Here is an 11,799-nt window from a genome sequence, read left to right on the forward strand (position 1 = left end):
GACAATAAGCTGCCTCCAGTGCAGGCTTCGGCCTACACTCTGCTCCTCCTGCTGTCCCTGGGCTCTAACACCGCCAGTTGGTGCTCAGAAGTGCTGGCTGCACAGAGGAAAACACCACTGTGTCAGTGGGGTTCAGTAACGCCAGCTGTTCCACTGCTGTGTAGCCGGCATCGTGTCCTGCAAACGACACGCAGACACAACAGACAATAAGCTGCCTCTAGTGCTGGCTTCGGCCTACACTCTGCTCCTCCTGCTGTCCCTGGGCTCTAACACCGCCAGTTGGTGCTCGGAAGTGTTGGCTGCACAGAGAAAAACACTCGCCACTGTGTCAGTGGGGTTCAGTGACGTCAGCTGTTCCCCTGCTATGTAGCCGGCAATGTGTCCTGCAAACGCCATGCAGACACAACAGACAATAAGCTGCCTCCAGTGCAGGCTTCGGCCTACACTCTGCTCCTCCTGCTGTCCCTGGGCTCTAACACCGCCAGTTGGTGCTCAGAAGTGCTGGCTGCACAGAGAAAAACACTCGCCACTGTGTCAGTGGGGTTCAGTAACGTCAGCTGTTCCCCTGCTGTGTAGCCGGCAACGTGTCCTGCAAACGCCATGCAGACACAACAGACAATAAGCTGCCTCCAGTGCAGGCTTCGGCCTACACTCTGCTCCTCCTGCTTTCCCTGGGCTCTAACACTGCCAGTTGATGCTCGGAAGTGCTGGCTGCACAGAGAAAATCACTCGCAACTGTGTCAGTGGGGTTCAGTAACGCCAGCTGTTTCCCTGCTGTGTAGCCGGCAACGTGTCCTGCAAACGCCATGCAGACACAACAGATATTAAACTGCCTCCAGTGCACGCTTCGGCCTACACTCTGCTCCCCCTGCTGACCCTGGGCTCCAACACTGCTAGTTGGGGCTCTAGGAAGACAATCTTGAATAGGCACCCCTGGTTCCAGTACCGTCAGCTGGTTCCGGGCAGAGCCTTTGGCTTCTTCTGGGTATCCAAGTTCCACCAACGTCAGGTGGTCCATGGTAGTGCTTTCTGGCACGTGTACCTCCTGCTTAGTAACCGGGTTCCAGTAACGTCAGCTGGTCCTCGGTAGTTCCATTGGCTCTTGTACCTTCGGCTACCCATCCGGGTTCCAGTACCGTCAGCTGGATCTCGGCAGTGTCTTTTGCTCTTGTACCTTCTGCTCCCCATCCTGGTTCCAGTACCGTCAGCTGGTTCTTGGCAGAGCCTTTGGCTTAGGTGCCTCCTTCTGGGTATCCGAGTTCCCCCAACGTCAAGTGGTCCTTGGTAGTGCTTTCTGGCACGGGTACCTCCTGCTTAGTAACCGGGTTCCAGTAACGTCAGCTGGTCCTTGGTAGTTCCATTGGCTCTTGTACCTTCGGCTACCCATCTGGGTTCCAGTACCGTCAGCTGGTTCTCGGCAGTGTCTTTTGCTCTTGTACCTTCTGCTCCCCATCCTGGTTCCAGTACCGTCAGCTGGTTCCGGGCAGAGCCTTTGGCTTAGGTGCCTCCTTCTGGGTATCCAAGTTCCACCAACGTCAGGTGGTCCTTGGTAGTGCTTTCTGGCACGGGTACCTCCTGCTTAGTAACCCGGTTCCAGTAACATCAGCTGGTCCTCGGTAGTTCCATTGGCTCTTGGACCTTCGGGTAGCCATTTTGTACCTTCTGCTACATTTCCAAGTTCAAGACCCTAAAGATGATGACCCTGAAGACCACCACTAAGATGATGACGACACCAGAGACGACAACCCCTGAGACGATGACCCTGGAGACGACGACCCTGAAGACCACCCCGATGACGACGACGACCCCGGAGACGACGACCCGGAAGACCGAGAAGCAGAAGAACAAGAAGCTGCAGAACAAAGAGCAGAAGAACATTAAGCATAAGACTAAACATCAGAGCAAAATATATTATCTAAATTATAAGCAGAAGAAGACTAAGCAGTGTATGGGGGTGAGTCCGTTCCTCCTCTTGGTGCCCCTGGATAAAGCCTGCTGCTGCAGGCCAAACTGAACGCTGACAAATCCTGTTGTAACTCTTTTGTGACAGGCAGAACGGAAGGTGTAATCTTCAAACGTTTATAGATAACAACTACAGGAATGCCTGTCACAAATAAGAATATGATGAAAAAGTAGAATATGAAGAAGAATAGTAGTTTAATAAAAAGAATATGAAGAATGTAACAAAAAAAATAATAGGAAGAAGGTGAAGAAGAAGATGAATAAGGTGAAGAAGAAGTTGATGTCAAAGATGCTGCTGCTGAGGATGATGAAGAAGAAAGTGTCGGAGAAGTAAAAAAGAAGGTGAAGGGCATGGAAGTAGTGAAACATCAATATCTGACAAAATAAAAAAAATCTTAACATAGTCAATATCTTTGTAACTCCGAATGTCTTAAAAAAAAAATTTAAATTCCTGCTATTCTATTTGATTGGGCCATTTTGTATCCAACTTTATTTTTTTCAATGGAAAGAGGGTGATGTGACACATCAAACTTATTGAGAATTTCGCAAGAAAAAAATATAGTTCTTACCGATAACGGTATTTCTCTGAGCCCATGACGGCACCACGGAGAGAGGGGATCCGCCCACCAAGGACAGGAAACCTACAGATAAAAAGGCGGTACCACTCTCCCGCATCAGTTGTTTACTAGAGAACGATCGGAGACTATGGAATAGCTTATTAGTTTTAATATTACTTAACTTAATTGAGATACCGTGTGACCTAATCATATAAATAGCATATGGCACTATGTTAGTGTGCACACCCATAAGTAAAGGGAGGGAATGTACGGGTGCCGTCATGGGCTCAGAGAAATACAGTTATCGGTAAGAACTATATTTTTCTCTGACGCCCATGATGGCACCACGGAGAGATTTGCATAGATTGTACATTCAGGGAGGGACCACCACTTCCAGAACCCTTTTACTGAAGGTAAGGTCTGAAGAGGAGATAAGGTCCAATCTATAGTGCCTATAGAATGTAGAAGGTGATGACCAGGTAGCAGCTCTACATATCTGGTCAATTGAAACTGCGGCCTTCTCCGCCCAAGAAGCTGCTACTGCTCTCGTTGAGTGAGCCTTGACATCTCCACTTGACGAGTATGACGGACTGATAGCATCCGTGATCCATCTCGCCAAAGTGGCTTTGGAGGCTTTTTTCCCCTTCCGGGGACCCTGAAAGCACACAAAAAGAGAGGCATCCTCCCTACTCTCTCTGGTTGCTTCTATTTAGTGCATGATGTCTTCAAAGGGAGATTTGTAGTTAAAATTCTGCGCTGCCGCTAAGAAGAATTTCAGGAGAGTATAGTTGATTCACAGTGGTTTTATTCAACGCGTTTCAGGGGTCTCATGCCCCCTTCATCAGGAAATATGGTGGTATTTCCTGATGAAGGGGGCATGAGACCCCTGAAACGCGTTGAATAAAACCACTGTGAATCAACTATACTCTCCTGAAATTCATCTTAGCGGCAGCGCAGAATTTTAACTACAAATCCTCCTTTGAAGACATTATTTTCTCTGGTCGGTGAAGACCTGTGGATCTGCAGCAGCCGTTATCTACATGCTCTAATCTCATCCTAACCAGGTGAGCAAATTTGGTGTATATTCTCCTCTGTGTAACGTGGATAAGACCCTATTGCGCTCTTTGTCTCCCCATTGTTTTACAATATTTAGTGCATGAGGCATCTCCTGACATCTAGTGTATGTAATGATTCTTCCTCCTTATTTTTAGGGTTGGGACAAAAGGAGGGAAGAGATATCTCTTGAGTTCTGTGGAACCGGGATTCCACCTTCCGGAGGTATGCTGGGTCTATTTTGAGAATGACTCTATCCTCTAAAAACTGTGTGTAAGGAGGGTTAGCTGATAGCGCCTGTATGTCGCTAACTCTACGAGCAGATGTGAGGGCGACGAGCAGGGATGTTTTGAGGGATAGGAATTTCAATGGGATATCTCCTAAGGGTTCGAAGGGAGGTTTAGTCAGGGTCAGGGCTTTAAGGACCAAATTTAAATCCCATTGAGGGGTAACCTTTACTGGAAGTGGTCTCGATCTACCTGCTGCCCTGATGAACCTGAAAACCCACCGATTTCCTGCAAACCATAGTTAAATAGGGCTCCCAATGCTGCCATATGGACTTTTAGGGTACTCGTGGCTAAACCGATCTCCAACCCGTTTTGTAAAAATTCTAATATGGATTTAAGAGGGACCTCTTCCCTATTTTAGTGCCTGATGATGAAAGGAATTTTTTCCATATCTTCCCATCCCATACTGCTTTGTTGTAACCAGTTTCCTACTTTGTAAAAGAGTAGATACCAGCCCTGGAGACAAACGTCTGCTTTCTAGTAGCTTCCTCTCAAATGCTAAGCTGTCAAGTGTAAGCTCGTAACTTGTGGATGGTGGACTGGGCCCTGGGAGAGTAAGTTTGGGAGGTCTGGGAGTCCACGGGTCGGATATCGACATTCTCCTCATCCAAGAGAATCAAGGCCTCTTCGGCCAGATCGGGGCTATTAAGATCACATGAGCCCCGTCCTCCCGAATCTTCCTCAGCACTGCCGGAATCAGAGCAAATAGTGGAAACGCGTAAGCCAGCTGATGTAGCCATGGAATCAGGAACACATCCAACGCCACTGGATTCCCCAGTGGAGTTATGGAGCAAAAAGAGTTTACTTTTTTGTTTAGGTTGTTTGCAAAGAGGTCTATGTTGGGTACCTCCCATTTTTCTGTAATCTGGGTGAATACTGCCTGATTTAGCTCCCATTCCCCTTGCTTTAGACTGGAACAATTCACAAAGTCCGCTTTGTAATTGTCCACCCCCTTTATATGCAGACTTGTCAGGGATAGAAGGTTGCTCTCAGCTATTTGAAAGATTGACGGTTACTTCCATCAGATTTTGGGAGCGAGTAACCCCTTGTTGATTCAGGTATGCCACTACTACCCTGTTGTCTGACATAACTCTGACATGGTGAGAGTGAAGGGCCCCCAAGAATTCCAGCAGGGCGAACTTGACCGCTAGAAGTTCTTTAATATTGGAAGATTTTTTTGCTAGAGACGCTGACCAGGTGCCTTGGGCTACTAGGTCGCCCATATGAGCCCCCCACCCACTGGGGCTTGCATCTGTGGTCAAGATTTTTGAAATTGGGGTTACCCACGGGACTCCTTGGGAAAGATTTTTTTGTGATGTCCACCAGATTAGTGACCGAGTTGTGCGTGGAGATAATCTTAACCGACCTTCTAAATGCCCCCCCAGAGAGACCTCCTCTGACAAAATTTGCCATTGGAGGTCTCTCGAATGGAGCTGAGCTCATTGGACCACAGGGATGCATGAAGTCATGGATCCCAAGAGGGACATAGCCTGGCGGAGAGTTATGGAGGGGAGAGCTTGTATATTGGATACTAGCCCTGTTATTTTTTGTATTTTTTCCCCGGGAAGCCGGCATTCCTCTCTTATGGAGTCTAGAGTGAGACCTAGATATTCCTGGACCTGGGAAGGCAACAGTCTGGACTTTTTAAAGTTTATTAGCCAGCCCAGCTCCTCTAAAGAATGCATTACTGTTTGTAGCTGATTGCTGCAGTGTTGGGGAGAGGAGCATATCACCAAAAAGTCATCCAGATATGGTACAATCAGGGTGTCCTGTTCTCTGAGATGAGCCATTACCTCTGCAATTAGCTTTGTGAATATTCTTGGGGCTATGGCTAGTCCGAAGGGTAGGGCTGAAAATTGAAAGTGGTATAATACCCCCCTGATGTGAACTGCTATCCTGAGAAACCTCTGGTGATCTCTGTGGATAGGGACGTGATAGTTGGCATCCTTCAGGTCCAGGACTACCATGAAACACTGCGGAAACAGCATTTTTATAGATGTCTTTATTGTTTCCATCTTGAACGCTTGTACCTCTAGGTATTTGTTTAGGTTTTTCAAGTTTATGATAGTCCTGTATGACCCGTCCGTTTTTTTCCTCAGGAACAGAGGGGAATAGTAACATTGCCCTCTTTCTTGTGGGGGAACTTCCAGAAGAACTCCCTTGTCCACTAGTCCAATGACCTCGTTTTCCAATGCCAATTGTTCTTCCACTGAAGACCTTGGAGACGTTATCATAAAGGAGGGGCGAGGGTTTTTTAGAAATGTCAGTTTCAGCCCTGATTTTATTATGCCCAGGATCCATGGGCTGCAGGTAATTTTCTCCCAGGCCGAGAGAAAGAGTGACAATCTCCCCCCCACCTGGGACAAACCTTCATTTGGAAGGTTTCTTGTTGTCGCTGGGGTTTTTATTAAACAAGAATCCTTTATTTTTGTTTTTCTTATCCTCCCATTTTTCCTGGTTCTTCCCCCACTTTTTACGGAAAAACCTCTTGCTCCAAAAGGGCCTTCTATAAGAGGGGAAACCCAGGGAGGGAAAATACTTCTTTTTATCCCCCGCCTTCTCTAGGATGTCATCCAAGGTGGGACCAAACAGGAACTCCCCCTCACAGGGAATGGTACATCATTTTGATTTTGTCTGTAAGTCCCCTGGCCAGCACTTAAGCCAGAGGGCGCGCCTAGACTCATTAGAGAAAACTGCTGATCTAGCAGCCAATCTAATAGAATCGGCAGAAGCATCTGCCAAAAATGCGGCCGCCCCCCTCATTACCGGCAAGGTGTTTAGTATGGAGTCACGGGATGTTTTCCCTTTTAGCTCGCCTTCCAGTTGGTCTAACCAAACCATTAACGAACGGGATGTGCATGCGGTGGCGACTGCCAGCTTTAGACCTCCCCCAGCTGCTTCCCAGGAACTTTTGAGAAAGGCGTCCGCCTTTTTGTCCATAGGGTCCTTCAAGACCCCCATGTCCTCAAATGGGAGGGCAAATTTCTTTGATGCCTTAGCTATGGCAACATCTAGTTTGGGGGCTTTTCCCAGAAGGAGCAGGATTCATCCTCAAAAGGGTACTTTCTCTTTGGTGTTAACAACGCCTTCCTTATGGGTTTTTTCCACTCTTTTTTGATTAATGCGGATATTGTCTCATTAAGGGGAAAAGCCCTCTTCTTTTTTTGCTCAAGACCCCCGAACATGATGTCTTGTACGGATCTTTTGGGGTGAGAGTCTACTAACCCCATAGTGCTTCTAACTGCTTTAATGAGACCATCTGTGTCCTCCAAGGAGAAACAACTGCGACCCCCAGAGGAAGAAGAGGATGATGAAGAAGAAGAAGAGGAGTTAGACATATCTGAGTCTGCATCATCACTGTCTGTATTAGATACCGGAGACAGGGACCTGTGCCTAGTCTTCCTCCATTTTTTCCCGCTTTTAAGGGATCTAAAGGTGTCTTCTACCTGATTTTTCATCAGGGTTTTGAGGTTGGCTGCAAACCCGGGAAGCCCTTCGGATACTGTCTGCTGTATACACGTTACAAAGTTTTTTCTCCCAGGTAGTTGGAAGGTCTTCTCTACAAAGGGCACAAATCCTATGCTTAGATTTCCCTAAGCTTTTCTTCCCCTAAAGTAGAAAGAGACAAACATACACTTACTGTCACTGACTTTCACGAAGATCACTTACCACCTCACGGACCCATAAATACCGGTTGGCGATGCTCTGCATCTGTCTTTTTGCTGGACGCCGTACTGAACTCCTTGCTATGCTGGGACCTTTAGCATTCTTTACCGGTAGTATCCTGGTGTCCTTTTTGCTGTCGCTGCTTTTGCTGCTGCTGTGGCGATTCTGGTGGTGGTGGTGATTCTGGTAAGGGTGATGCCAGGTCACTCATGGTGCCTCGCTGTAGGCTGTGGCTATAGGCTGCGGCTGTAGATAGGCTGCGGCTGTAGGTAGGCTGTGGCCGAAGGCTGCAGCTTGTGCTGTGGCTGTGCTGCTGCTGCCACCGGAGCAGCTAAACAAGACACCTTGTGATTGTGCGCCTGCGCAGTAGCGCTGCTTGCCGACGCATGCGCAATGGCCCGCTATCGCGTGATCCCGGCCAAATCTCGTGCACGCGCAGTCGACCTCAAGATGGCGCCACGCATAGCGCGTGCAAAACGCTGCCCACCGGGGCCCCCGGATTTTTCGCAGCTTGTAGCCTGAAGTTCGGGAGGTAGAGCGCCACTCTCCCTGCAGCCACAGAGGGACCCCCTGGATTGCTGCCGCATCTTACCCGAGGAGGTGACCGCGAACTCCCTGCAACCTCTGCCGCACACCCTAAAGGCCCACTAGCCCCAGTGGTGGCGCTTCGGGTCACCACACCAGCCGAGGCAGGGGGACCCCCGCTTCCTGAGTCGGACTGATTGGCCCCGGAATCCAACGACGTCTTCTTGACGGTAAACTGTAGGTCTCCCATTAAGGACAGGAAACCAACTGGTGCGGGAGAGTGGTACCGCCTTTTTATCTGTAGATTTCCTGTCCTTGGTGGATGGATCCCCTCTCTCCGTGGTACCATCATGGGCGTCAGAGCAACAATGGTGTGCTTGGTTTTAACGTAACTTTATTCTTTCATGAGTTATTTACAATTCTCTCTTTGTTTACAGCTATTGACATGTCACAGAGGTTAACATGTGAGGAGCGGATAGAAATTGTGTTGATGCAGCAGATTTCAATGCAAGACACCATACGAGACCACACATCTCCCATGCTACACAGTTAGCAAACTGCTTGCCAAATTTCGTGAAACAGCTTCAGTGTTGGATTTGCCAAAATGTGGACGCAAGAATACTGTCACTAATGAAGAAACATCAGTGGCTGTCCTAGCTTCATTCAGCAAGAGCCCACAGCGTAGCACTTGCTGCATGTCACTGAAGAGTGGCATCATTCGAACATCCATTCGGCGGATATTAGCTACTCACAAATGGCACCCTTACAAAATCCAGCTGCTGCAGTAACTCAACGAGGATGACCCAGATCGGCGCACTGAATTTGCAGAATGGGCAAAACAAAAATTGGAACAGGACCCTCAGTTTACACAGAATATTATGTTCAGTGATGAGGCAAAACTTTTTTTGTGAATGGTAAAGTTAACAAACAAAACCACCGCTATTGGTCTGACACTAACCCACATTGGATAGATCCCTCCAAGACTGTTGGGACACAAAAATTGATGGTATGGTGTGGTACATGGGGTACAAAGATAGTGGGGCCATTCTTCATCAATGGAAATCTCAATGCCACTATATCTGAAATTGCTACATGATAATGTGTTGCCCTCTTTATGCACTGAAGATGGCACGTTGCCTGAGTCTATCCAGCAAGATGGTGCACCACCACATTATGGGTGTCAAGTCCGAGCATTCCTACATAAAGTTTCCTGGAAAGTGGATTGGTCGTCGTGGGCCAGTTCAATGGACACCAAGGTCTCCCGATCTGACCCACTTAGACTTTTATCTTTGGGGTCATCTGAAGGCAATTGTCTATGCTGTGAAGATACGAGATGTGCAGCATCTGAAACAACGGATACTGGAAGCCTGTGCTAGCAACATCGCAGAAGAAATGCTATCAGTGTGTCAAGAGTGGGAGAAGAGGGTTGCATTGACAATCCAACACAATGGGCAGCACTTTTAACGCATTTTACAAGTGGTCATAAACTTGTAAACGGGGTGTGTATCACCAGAAGCACAAACTGGGCACAATGCATTGGGTGCTACAATAAGGGGTGGGCCATTTATATGGATACACCTAAATAAAATGGGAATGGTTGGTGATAACAACTTCCTGTTTGTGGCACATTAGTATATGGGAGGGGGAAAACTTTTCAAGATGGGTGGTGACCATGGTGGCCATTTTGGATCCAACTTTATTTTTTTCAGTGGGAAAAGGGTCATGTGACACATCAAACTTAATGATAATTTCATAAGAAAAACAATGGTGTGCTTGGTTTTAACAAACCTTTATTCTTTCATGAGTTATTTACAAGTTTCTCTTTGTTTACAGCCATTGACATGTCGCAGAGGTTAACACGTGAGGAGCGGATAGAAATTGTGCTGATGTCTGGTGAACGCAGTACCCGGGTCATTGCAGCAGATTTCAAGTGGGGGTTCCCTAGCAACCATTCAGCTGCGGCAACAAAAACTAAATCTCCGAGCACTAAAAAATACTCGAAGGACCCCCGAGCATGCTTGAGAAATCTCGAGTAACAAGTATATTCGCTCAATACAATGTAGGTAGTTACTAGTGATATTAGCTAATATATCCCAATATTTCTTCAGAGCTTCACCTACTTCTTGTCATCTAGATTTAAAGGTGCAAATACATCTGACTATCTTATATGCCTGTTTCTCAGTACTGTGTCAAGTACTGGGCATTTTGCTGTAGCGTTAATAAAATCACCGCTGGTAATGTTGCCTAATCATTGTGAATGTATAAAATAGATGTAGCGTACAGTGTGAAGTTATCACTTGTTCAAGATTGGGAACATCCAGCTGACTGATCAAAGGGACTGCTTTCCCAACACAATGGTGTCTTCAATTTTGATGCTGGAGGGGAAGGTTGTATTTTTTTTTTTTCAATAAATAGCTATGTTTTGTTTCAGCTTTTTTCTTTTTGGAGGTGGATGTGTTTGTTTTGTTTTTTTCATTTGATTAAGGGCAGCAGTGTGTGTCAGTGGTTAGCACTGCAAGGCTGCAGTGCTAGGGTCCTTGTTCCATAGCCCACCAGAGACAACATCTGCAAGGAGTTTGTGTTGGTTTCCTTGAACCAGTGAAACCAGACTGTGAGCTCCAGTAGTGACCGTAATGAATGAGGTCTGAAAAGTCCTACAGAATATGTTAACGCTGTACAAGCATACATATTAAATAACATTGGGTACATTTGCATGATTATTATATGTGCACATACCCAAAACACTGCAAGGTAATTGACAGGATTATAATTCGAGGGATTTACATTGGCTAGAGGGTTGGCTGAGAAACGGCAATCAAAACTTAGTGTAGATAGTCTAAGGTTATGCACTTGGGCAGAGGAAATTAAATGTATAATTTTGCACTTTATTGCAAGAGACTCTAAAACTGACACTGAACGAGACTTCGGCTTTTGGTTGGATGGCAGACTCAATTATAGGGACCAGTGGCAGGCAGCTGCTACCAAAAATAAAATAGGATGCATTAAAAAGTCTTAGATGCCCATGACAAGTAGATTTGTATAAGAGGCAAATCAATCACTAGTACCTCCACACTTAATACTGTGTATAATTTTGGCCACTGGTGTATTAGTACCACCGTATTTTTCAGACTATAAGCTGGACCTAGGTTTTAGAGGAGTAAATTTAGGGGGGGGGGGGTTTGGGGGTAGTACCAATATTCTCTGGTATACCTCTCCCAATCCAGGTCTACATGGCCCCCTCATCTTGGTAGGCCTCCAATTAGAAAAATGGTTTAAAAAAAAAAAACAACCTCAATAAATTTTACTTACCTACCAGTGCTCCCTCGCCACGACCTGTTTGTTGGCAGCAGCTGATTTATGCATTTAAGCAGAGCATAGCAGGGACATCATGTGCTGCTGCTGCTTACAAGCAGAGTACAGCTGCTGGAATACCCAGTGCTCCCCACGCCAGGACTATAGGTGTGTGGAGCAGTGAATATTCATTCTATGATAGCGAGCACGCATGATTGCCTGGCGGTGGCTGCTCCTGTGCCCGCTATTAAAGATCAATGAATATGCACTTCTTTCCATGCCAATGGGAATGGAAAGCAGTGAATATTCATTCCTTAAGTAGCAGGCACATATGAAAGCCCGGCAGCTGCAGGAAGCTTGTGGCTGCTGCTAACAGTGTGTGTTATTAAAGAGTAATGACTATTCACCACTTTTCACTCCCATGGTCTGGTCATGGAGTTCAGTGAACACTCATTTCT

Source organism: Ranitomeya variabilis, chromosome 6, assembly GCF_051348905.1.
Source record: "Ranitomeya variabilis isolate aRanVar5 chromosome 6, aRanVar5.hap1, whole genome shotgun sequence".
Classification (NCBI taxonomy): Eukaryota; Metazoa; Chordata; class Amphibia; order Anura; family Dendrobatidae; genus Ranitomeya; species Ranitomeya variabilis.